This window comes from Gymnoscopelus microlampas (assembly GCF_963454915.1).
Source record: "Gymnoscopelus microlampas genome assembly, chromosome: 9".
Taxonomy (NCBI): Eukaryota; Metazoa; Chordata; class Actinopteri; order Myctophiformes; family Myctophidae; genus Gymnoscopelus; species Gymnoscopelus microlampas.
This window is the reverse complement of record NC_139946.1, coordinates 11,917,097-11,927,096: the sequence shown is the minus strand read 5'-3', so window position 1 is coordinate 11,927,096 and position 10,000 is coordinate 11,917,097. Positions and strand designations below refer to the sequence as shown.

At 40.5% G+C, this 10,000-nt stretch overlaps 1 protein-coding gene across 1 annotated transcript in view; it reads left to right on the top strand.

Moving 5' to 3' along the window:
• Positions 1–10,000, top strand: part of celf5a (cugbp, Elav-like family member 5a) — a gene marked incomplete at both ends in the record, with an annotated part of 364,109 nt that overhangs the window by 133,833 nt on the left and 220,276 nt on the right. The gene's annotated exons all lie outside the window — the stretch shown is intronic.

The window sequence follows — 10,000 nt, the reverse complement described above, 5'->3', positions numbered from 1 at the left end:
CACCGCACACGTGCTGCTGGTCCAGCTAAATCGTTTACGGCCGATCGTATATATAGAGAGAGCCTGTTCTCTCTGCTTTAATTATTCTTATTCTAAATAGGGGCCCAGTATCGTGCCTGCTAATCCCACAGAGAACAGCTAATATCAGGATCAAAGAAATCACAGTAGATAAAACAGGACAAAAAGGAAAAAAAATAAACTTGCATTTTCAACATTTGATTGGCTTCTCTATCTCTCTCTCTCTCTCTCTCTCTCTCTCTCTCTCTCTCTCTCTCTCTCTCTCTCTCTCTCTCTCCTTTTTGCTATACATTATTTTTGGAGATATTTCCTCTTATTATATTTTGGGGGCTTTTTGCTAGAAGATGAATCGAAATGCGAAGGATCGGGGAATCCGCGTTGCTGCGCGCCACGCGGTCTGTCTTCCCCTCGGCGTCTTCTTGGAATGTCAAAATATTTGTTCCGGGTTTGTTTCAGAAGAACCCCGGCAAAGAAACGGGGCGAACGAAGGGAAGGTTTGAAGTTGTAAAGAAGGAACAGCCTCATTATACTCAACCAGGCAGCACAGTTATTCCGTATGAAGTTACAGATAAAAGAGCGAGAGAGGGAAAAGCTTGAGAGCGAGAGAGAGAAGAAATAAAAAAGACGGAGGGGGTGATGATGATGATGATGGGGAAGTTGGGAGGGGAAGAGAGAGAGAGAGAGAAAGGGAGAAAAAAAGAAGTTGAAGCTTGAAAGAAAAAGAAATGTGAAAAAGAAAAGGAGTTGGATCAAAGGGGGGAGGGGGGAGGGGTGAGAGAAGCACCATGTGTTTCTAATAAAAATAAAAAAAAAAAGGTAAAAAGAAACATAAAATAAAGCGAAAGAGATCAAGTTATGGGGACAGATAGTGACTTCACCGGTATGACTGGGGTTTTTTATCAGCACAGCTTAATGGTTTAACCCATCAAGACCGGGAACGCATGAGCTCGGCTCTGGGCTCCCTAGGCTAGCGGGGGGGAGTGTAGCGCCCAGGATCACTTAGATAATTGGCACCGGGTGAAAAAGGGTTACAAAATCGTGGGATAAAACAAATTATGGGAAAAAAAAAAGAGACCGGGAACGCATCTGTGTCATTTTTAGATGTATTTGGGCTATTCAAAACATAGCAGATCTACAAGCTCATAGCGCGACACCGAGTGTAAATCGTGCAAATGTGTGCAAATCGTTGTATATATATTTATTTCTTAAAGCGAACATTTGTAAAATATGTTGTTCCGTGGACCTCCAGAAGCAGAAGATTTCAGTAACAAATGTTCGCTTTTAAAAAAAGTATATATTCAAAGATTTGCACACATTTTTCACGATTTTTCAAAAATAGCAGATCTACAAGCTTGTATCGCGGCACTCGGTGCCGCGATACGAGCTTGTATATCTGCTATTTTTGAATAGCCCAAAGTATAAAATAATAGTTATAGCTCAAATCTAAAATAACACGCTCCCGGACTGAACGTGTTAAAGTCCCTGGCTCTCGCTTCTGTCTCTGTGAAGTCCTCAAGACAATTTCAAATGACTGCACGCTGATACGGCTAATTTTAATTAAAAGCTGAATGTTTTAGCCTTTATTATGTGCTTATGTTTGAAGCCTCAGATCTCCCCTCTTTTCTTTTCCTCTCATTTAATTCTTGTCCTTTTCTTCCTATTCATTCTCATTCAGTTTTGTTGGCCATAGCCAAAAACTTGTAGTCTGATAGAAGAAAGAAAAAAAAAAGCAGCAAAGGGTGTGTGTAATTGTTTTTCAATGTGTTGCATTCATTTGCGTTTTCCTCCACAAGTAATAGTAGAATATGAGAGATAGATGTGAAGAAAATGTGTTATTTTATGGTAGAAAAAAACGATTACGTTTTACAAATTAGACACAGATTCAGGTCGAGGGTTAGGATCAGGTTTAGACGTTAGGTTTAGGGGGGTTAGAATTAGAGTAAAACATGATTAATACATAGTTGTTAGTCAGTGTCATGCGCCGAAAAATAGCCGATCTACAAGCTCACAATCTGCTTTTTTTCAGCTCTGGGCTAACAGTTAAAACAAACACAATACATTTTAAGAATGGCATTCATGAAACGGCGTCCTAAAATGTTAATTAATGCCCTCATTAGTATAGTAATACAAACATCTGTCTCTATGGCTGCACTGCAGTGGTGTAAAGTACCTAAGTAAATTTACTGAAGTACTGTAGGCTACTTAAGTAAAACATTTTGACTTTACTGGAGTATTAACAATTTTCGGAACTTTTACTCCACTACAATTATTTGAAAACTTTAGTTACTAGTAACTTTGTAGATTTTGATAATTATTACAAAAACACTTCAGCCCTATATACATTTCGGCCATTTGAAAATAGCCGATCTACAAGCTCACAATGCGTCGCAGCTTGTAGATCTGCTATTTTCAAAAGTTTTTTACACATACTTTTACTAAAGTAAATTTTGAATTCCGAACTTTTACTTGTAACAGAGTGTTACTCAAGTAAAGAATGCAAGTACTTTTCTCACCTCTGGGTGTCTGTGTGTGTGTGTCTGTGTCAGAGTCGTGCTCACACATGACTACGTAGTGTGTGTGTTGGTGGTGGTGTCCGTGTGTGAGGAGCTGGTTTCATTTAGACCAGTGGTTCTCAACCTGTGGTACGCGTACCACCGGTGGTACTTGAGCCCCCCCCTGGTGGTACGCGGAAGAATCTTCCCAAAAATGAAAAAAGTGGGGGGGAAATGAAAAAAAAATAAAAAAATATATATATATGAAAACATAATAAAACTATCGAAATACTACTTTGAATGGAAATAACATTACCATAATATCACTCAAATTTAATTTAAAAAAGGTTTTGTTGAACACTTTGTCAGCGTGGGAACAGCGCATTTCCTGGCTGTTACTTTGAATGCGCCGGTACTGGTAGCCACGATCAAAACAAACACGGTGAAGGGCAGGGGTGAAAGTGGGCCGGCACGGTCCGGAACGGCGTTCCGGTAAAAGATTCGGTGGCGGAACGCCGTTCCGTTAAGAAAAAGTCAAACGGGACGACGGGACACTCTCACAGATCCGTGATTTCCCCCCACTGTTTCTGACTTTTTTTTCTCTCCCCCCGTTCCGCATAAACAGCTGCTTTCGCGTGAAGTTAAGTAGTTTCAACTAGGCTACCTGGGTACTTCTACTTCCAGTAGTATGATTTCAAAATAAAACGTGTGTTGAATTGTAACATTACAAGGATAGAGTTTTAAAATAACTCTTATTCTGAAATGCACATCGTTTTGAAAGGAAACCAGATTTATTTTCTGGAGGCCACTTGACAGCTTTCTGCTCACGGAACACAGCTCCACTTGACTAACGTGCATCGTCAAAATGTCAATAACACGGACGTGGGTCATGGGACATTATGGAATATAAAGACTTTGTGGCAAAAGTTCATATTTACAACCATGATCTCTGAAACCAAGACAATGTGGGGCTATGGAACAAAAGTGTGTTTTCTTTCATCTTTTCAGAAGGTGAGTAATTGATCTTATCTAATGCTGACAGTGGTGGAAAGTAACTAAGTACATGTACTCAAATACTGTACTTGAGTATAATTTTAAGGTAATTTTACTTGACTGGAGTATTTCCAATTTGCAATATTTTTATTTCTATTCCAATACATCTCAGAGGCAAATATTATACTTTTACTCCACCTCAATTATTTGAAAACTTTAGTTACTACTAGTAACTTTGTGGATTTTAATTATTATGACAAAACATACATAAACCGCTTCAGCCCCATTTAAACTTTGGCTTTTTGAAAATGTACTTGGTATTGTACAGTATGGTCAAGTTGGACATGAGTTAATAGCGTCACAATCCTTTTTAACCACTTAGCTTTGGCTATTCAAAAATAGCAGGCACCACGCTATGAGCTTGTAGATCTGCTATTTTTGGAAAAACCTTGAAAAAGTGTTGCATATCTTTGAATATTTTTTTTTTTTAAAGCGAAAATGAACTTATATCTTTGCTTCTGGGGGTCCCTGGCACAAAAAAAATTCAAATGGGGGTCCACGGCCGAATGTTTATCAATTTAGGGGTCCTTGGCATGATAAAGGTTGAAAACCACTGCCCAAAATCCATCCTAAACCCGCCCAAAAAGCATCAATAACCGCTAATAACCGCCCAAAAAATCGCGCGCGCTGCGCGCGCGCAAAATAGCGTGCACGTTTGGCGGTAATGGTACTTGGAATGACAGATAAAATCTGAGGTGGTACTTGTTGTAAAAAGGTTGAGAACCACTGATTTAGACAGACTTTGTGTTGTGAATCACAGCCTTTGGCCTGTGTGAGCAATGGCTTTAATTCTGGTGGCGACAGCAGTGTCCAGACCATGTGTTTTTTTGGCGGAGCAGATATTTTAACCCATTGAGACCTGAAGCCGATTCTACATGTCTCCTAAATCTCAACAGTTTTCTGAAAAACGTATGTTTCTATATCAGTGGTGTTCCATCTTTTTCATGTCAAGGACCCCCAAAATTATATGTATTTGGCCGTGGACCCCCATCAAAATATTTGGTTCCAGGGACCCCCCAGAAGAAAAGATTTGAGTTAAAAATGGTCGCTTTAAAAGTATATATATTCAAAGATTTGCACACATTTTCAAGATTTTTCAAAAATAGCTGATCTACAAGCTCATAGCGCGGCACTCGGTGCCGCGCTATGAGCTTGTAGATCTGCTATTTTTGAATAGCCCAAAGTGTAAAATAATGCTTTTTAGTTCAAATATAAAAATGACACAGTTCCAGGTCTTAATGGGTTAATCCATCATGCGTACGTGCTCCTCTTAACGTCTGACTTCTATGTTTTTTTTTTTTTTTTTTCTCAGACAAAGAAGTAAACATGGTCTGGTGTGTGAAACGCTGTAGAGTAGACTTACTAAATCGTCGCTGTCAGGCAGAAACCTCTCAAAGGGCTCTATTTTCGTCCGAAGTTCCTATACCCACTATTTGGGGATTTAGCATGGCGCGAGGGGCGTTCCCGTGCAAAAGTTGCTATATTCGGACACCAGCCATATCCCTAAAACACCTGCGCAATGGATGAATAAGACTGAAGTGTGTAATTTGGAGTGCATGGCATCGCGCACAGCACAAATTGTCTTCTTTGAATAGACTATCATCTCACATAAACACAATTGACACCAGGAATTGACACTCTCACTTCTGCTGATTCTAGGAACATTCTAAAATTAGAATCGCAGAGATGCGTTGAGAATTAGGAGAGAGGGAGCGTCTGAATGTTGTGCCGTTGCGCAACATGTCCATTTGCAGGCGTGCTCTACCAAACTAATTTGGCATAGCGGGTGGTTTTAGAATCCGCTATGCGCTTTCCCAAACGTGTGTGGGCAAGATACAATTTTAGGGAAAGCGCAACAACACGCTCACGGGCACACCTCCAGGCGCAAATAACCAGTGGTGGAAAAAGTAATCAATTCCTTTACTTGAGTAAAAGTACCAATACTGCAATGTAGAAGTACTCCATTACAATTAAAAGTCTGGAATTCAAAATTTAGTTGAGTAAAAGTACAAAAGTATTGGCATCAAAATGTACTTAAAGTATCAAAAGTAAAAGTACTAAATATTTGAAAATCGTTGTGAGCTTGTAGATTGGCTATTTTCAAATAGCCTAGGTATAAAATAGTGCTAAAGTGGTTAATGTTTTTTTTTATAATAATGTATATCTGCAAAGTAACTAGTAACTAAAGTTTTCAAATAATTGTAGTGGAGCAAAAGTACAATATTTGCCTCTGAGATGTAGTGGAGTAAAAGTAAAAGTATAGACAATTGAAAATACCCAGTAAAGTAAAAGTACCTCTTGAGTAAATGTACTTAGTTACTTTACACCACTGCAAATAACGGAGTCTGCATAATAAGCAGGTAGAGTAGTGCGAACGGGTAAGGCAACGGCAAAAATAGGCCGCCTTGTCTCCATACCGTATTTTAACTTTTTGTGTTTTTTTTCGTAAACTAACGCCCTACTTGATCATACCACAGCATCACACTAAAGCATCATAAGTAGCAGATCCACAAGCGACGCGTTTCGAGCTTGTGGATCTGCTACTTATTTTTTAATTTGAATCCTGAAAAGTAACTGTTTTGGACGTATGAGGTTTCTGCCCGACAGAGAAGGAATACAATACCAAACGATCACATTCTCACGCCGGGCTCAATATGTAACGTGTCAACTGTATGACAGCACAGAACTGTATCTCACACACACACACACACACACACACACACACACACACACACACACACACACACACACGCACACGCACTGCCAGACGGATGCACACGTTCAGCTTCAAGAGAAATTAAAACACAGAAATCTCCAAAAGCTCTAATTGCCAGATATACTGTCATGAATCGTTTCCTGATCTCCCTGTGTTATTATGTCACGAGGCAGTTCTCAACTAACCTACTTACTTTCATACTTATACCTATGAAAAGTGATTTTATCTCTTTAACTGCCAGAGTAAAATTGTAATAGTGTCACCCCAGTGCCAGCGAAAACTAGTGTTTTTTACCTACCTTTAAAATTCAAGGAATATTTTCTGTGAACGCTGTCCGCACGGTGATCCCCTCATTACACACACATGGGTCTCGTAGAATTTTGGGGGTAAAAAAATCTGATTGCGGTAAATCCGTTCCATAGTTGCGGCAAGTTGAAAATAGCATGTTTTGCCAAAAATACATGGTAAAATACAGGAGCCGAGATACAGAATATTTCCCTGATATTTTAACAGGGAAGTGAATGGAGCAGCAAATCTTTGGATCGCGTTATCTCCTGGTTCTGAGTGATAAACAAAAAATATATATATATATATTTTTCAAATGCGTCTAACGCGTCAGTGGACCAAGTACCAATAATTGACTTGAAAACGCGTCCATGGCAGTTAAAGAGTTAATGTATCTCATATACAGTGGTGGAAAGTACATTTGCGTACATTTATTCAAGTACTGTACTTAAAGCAGCACTATGTAACTTTTTAACAACTATATAGCATATTATGTCCCACAAAATTACAAAGTTACATGTCTAAGCAATAACAATCATCCTTTCATACGTTTATAGACTCAGGGGGGTCCCTGCTATAGGGTCATGACTGTATTTCTACATATAGGGGAGACACTGAGTTTCATCAATGCACCAAGGAAGGACTGGCAGTCAAAGGGAAGACTGGCCAATCACAGCGTGTCCTCGCTTGTAGAGACTCTTGGGTAATGAAGTCAAAGACGTTGGCTGCCATGTTGTGTCCAAAGTGAGCACTGATACTCCAAACTACGTGGTGCTGCTTTAAGTCAAAATGTTGAGGTATTTCTTACATCTCAGAGGCAATTATTGTACTTTTTACTCGACTACCGTTATTTGGAAACTATTTATTATGTCGCTTTGTAGATTTAGATTGTATACAGTACATCATCTATTCAAAAATAAGCAATATATAAGCTCACAACCCATCGCTCATAACAGAGCTTGTACTGTAGATCTGCTCATATACTTTTAATTTTACTTTTACATACTTTACATACTTTAAGTATATTTTGACGCCAATACTTTTGTACTTTAAACCGTTGTATAAGGATCCATTACACTACAGTCTCGCAGCACTTACAGTATCGGCCGATTCCTGAACCCTGGTGTCTGAACTCCTCCGTGACTCCCCTGGACCTCTCTGCTTCTCCTCTCCTGATCTGCTCCTCCTGACCTTCTCCTCCTGATCTGCTTCTCCTGCCGATCCTCCTGTCCATTAGGTTTACCTTCACCCATTCATCCCCTGGTTCTGACCTTCTCCTGTGCTGTGGATTATAAGCCTTGGTGATCTAACATGTACTGGCCTGATGGTTTCTGTGTTGTACACGTGCTCTTATCTGAACGGTACCTGTTCATAGTCAGTGAGTGTGTCAGATATACTACATTCAACGTGTAGGAAATCCACTTTTTGAGTGGTGCTAACCACTCCTATGTCTGACTTTGTCCGTGTGTGTGTGTCTGTCCGTATGTATGTTTGAGCACAAACTCAGCATGACCTCAACAGCTGTGGCTGATTGCAACACAAAGATGCAACCAGTTACACTAATTATACACAAACAGGAGTGCAACACACACACACTTTTGAGTAAAAATACTTAAACTGAGTAAAAATACTTAAAATGAGTACAAATACGTAAAATATGTTAAAATGAGTAAAAACACGTAAAGGCACCACTCTCTTCACACTGGGTGTGATTTTTCTTTTAATTTGGAGAATGATTGGCATGTTCAAAGCAAATTGTTATACATTATACAAGGTCAATGGAACCTCTCACACAAAACAACATTCATAATGTGCTCCGTACATAACAGGTGTGTGTGTGTGTGTGTGTGTGTGTGTGTGTGTGTGTGTGTGTGTGTGTGTGTGTGTGTGTGTGTGTGTGTGTGTGTGTGTGTGTGTGTGTGTGTGTGTGTGTGTGTGTGGCGGTGTGGCCTGTCTCTCTCTCTCTCTCTCTCCAGAGTGCAGTCATGGCCCACTGTGCAGTGCAATGAAAGCAGCTGCCAAGCGTACCTTTGAAGACTAGTTCAGAGGCAGCGGTACACGTGCTGCAGCCCACTGACATACATCCTCCACCCTGTGCACACACACACACACACACACACACACACACACACACACACACACACACACCATGCTATACGCACACACACACACACACACACACACACACACACACACACACACACACACACACACACCATGCTATACGCACACACACAAACACATATCCTCCACCCCATGCTATACGCATGCCCACTGTGCATGCACACACACACGCACGCCCACACATACGAGTACACACGCACATGCGCACACACTTTTATACCGGAACTCACACGAGGCAAGCATGCAAACTATTTAGATTCACACACTAACTCACGTGCCCCCCCCCCCCCCCCCCCCCCCCCCCCCCACCCACACACACACACACACACACACACACACTATTCCATAAAGGTGGTTTGGAGGTACTGTAGACACTGCTGTGACGCTCTTCAAAGCCCAGAGTCCAGTGATTCTGTGTCTTTCCTTGTCGTGTGTGTGTGTGTGTGTGTGTGTGTGTGTGTGTGTGTTTGTGTGTGTGTGTGTGCGCGCCCTAACAGACACATGTGGTGTGTGTGTGTGTGTGTGTGTGTGCGCGCGCGCTGTTACATTTCCATTCATCCACTGAGCTGTAGAAAGCCACTCTGCTCACTACTGATGGACGTCAATCAGCAGTCCATCTGTCAGCGTCCTGCCGCTGGCTGGGCTCCATGCTGGTTCCATAAGATAATATGCAATGGAAAAATAAACCAAAAATATAGATATACAGTATATATATATCGTTGTTGAAACCTCTCAGAAATCTCCATATTCTAACTTGTTGTGTTATTTCGTAAATTAATGCCCCACTTGATCATACTACAGGGTCACACAAAATAATTTGTGAATTTTTGAATTTTTGATCTTTTGAATTTTTTGAATTTTGATTTTTTGAATTTTGAATTTTGATTTTTTGATTTTTTGATTTATTGATTTTTTTTTATTTGAATCCTGAAAAGTAACAGTTTTAGACATATGAGGTCACATAAAAAACGCATCCTTTTTCGCCCGTATCTCAGTACTCATCGCAAACAGTAATAACAAATGCAATGTAATTGCCTTATGTTGCAAAGTGAGCGACCACATTTGGGGCTGAACTCCATACGGCGAGCCTGGCGTATTATACCACAGATAAGAAGGGATATGTTGACATTTCCAAAAAGCCATTCTGACACATCAGGCTAGATAAACTATAGCTGTTTGGCTTGACATTCTGTGATGTTTGTATCCTCCCATATTGAATATGCAATCAACCCCCCCCCCCCTCCCCAACCTGCCCCCCTCTCTCTCCCCCAGCAGATGAAATGGCATCCAGTTGGCTCTCATATCCCCTACA